This window comes from Sturnira hondurensis, unplaced genomic scaffold, assembly GCF_014824575.4.
Source record: "Sturnira hondurensis isolate 20B ecotype Veracruz unplaced genomic scaffold, ASM1482457v3 Scaffold0024651, whole genome shotgun sequence".
NCBI classification, from domain to species: domain Eukaryota; kingdom Metazoa; phylum Chordata; class Mammalia; order Chiroptera; family Phyllostomidae; genus Sturnira; species Sturnira hondurensis.
The window spans coordinates 869,252-870,413 of NW_028097282.1; the positions used below are offsets into that span (position 1 = coordinate 869,252).

Consider the following 1,162-nt stretch of genomic DNA (forward strand, 5'->3'; position numbering starts at 1 on the left):
AGACATAAAAAGGCAAATATGGTGTGGAGTTTCCCCTTCTATGAAGTATCTATAATAGGTCATAGAAACAATAAGTAGCTTAGAGGATATCAGGGGCTTAGAGATGGAAAATGGAGAGTTATTACTCAGTGAGTATAGAGTTTCTGTTTGGGATGATGAAAGTTCTAGAAATACAGTGTAATGATGGTTGCACATTAATTACATTGTAAATGTAATAAATGCCACTGAATTGTACACTAAAAATCAGTTACAATGGCAAATTTTATGTATGTGTATTTTACCATAATATATTTTTAATCTGAGGGAAGTGTGGCAAAATATTAACATTTTTATAATTAGATGCTACATATTTGGATTCCATATTATTATTTGTATTTTCTTTATTTTTTTATGATAGCCACTCATTGTGGTTTTTATTTTGGTTAGTGGCATTGAGCATGTTTTCACAGCTTTAGTGGTTATGTGTGTGTCCCCTTTGGAGAGACCGTCCACCCACTTTTTTGGTGTTCAGCTTTGTAAGACTCATAAGTGGAAAACAAATAATGGCTAATTGTGGCGTGGTGGGGGCTGGGGACAATGGTAATGGGGTAAAGTTGGAAAGAAAAAAACTGGGTGGGAGAGGGAAAGAAAAAGAAAGGAAGAAAGAACTCCTAAGGCAGCACATCTCCAGAATAGTGAAAGGCCCTACAACACTGTTTCTGGGAAGTTTCATAGGCCTGACTAGAACTCAGAACCAGAGGAGGTTGTGAACACAGTCCCCCACTACCTCGAATTATGCAGTCAAGTTTCCCACACTGGGGGAAATGGCAGGGGTCAGCACATCTGGAGTGCAATGGATAAGCCTTGCCCTGGGAAAACCACCTTTGTGATCATGGTATCTCCCCTGCCAGGTAAGTATGTATTTTCTTTATTCTTTTATTTATTTATTTATTTTTAGAAAGAGGGGAAGGGAAGGAGAAAGAGTAGAAGAGAAACATCAATGTGTGGTTACCTCTCATGTGTCCTCTACTGGGCACCTGGCCTGCAACCCAGGCATGTGCCCTGACTGGGAATCGAATCAAAGGCTTTGGTTCACAGGCCTGTGCTCAATCCACTGAGCTACACCACCCACGGCTATTTTCTTTATTCTTAAAATAGTTCAAAATACAGTATATCAATGGTG

At 39.2% G+C, this 1,162-nt stretch overlaps 1 non-coding gene across 1 annotated transcript; it reads right to left on the reverse strand.

Annotated features, from left to right (window-relative positions):
- Positions 1-736: 736 nt before the first annotated feature.
- Positions 737-898, reverse strand: LOC118981776 (U1 spliceosomal RNA). The gene has a single exon (XR_005065414.1). It is a non-coding gene; the product is annotated as a U1 spliceosomal RNA (small nuclear RNA).
- Positions 899-1,162: the final 264 nt, after the last annotated feature.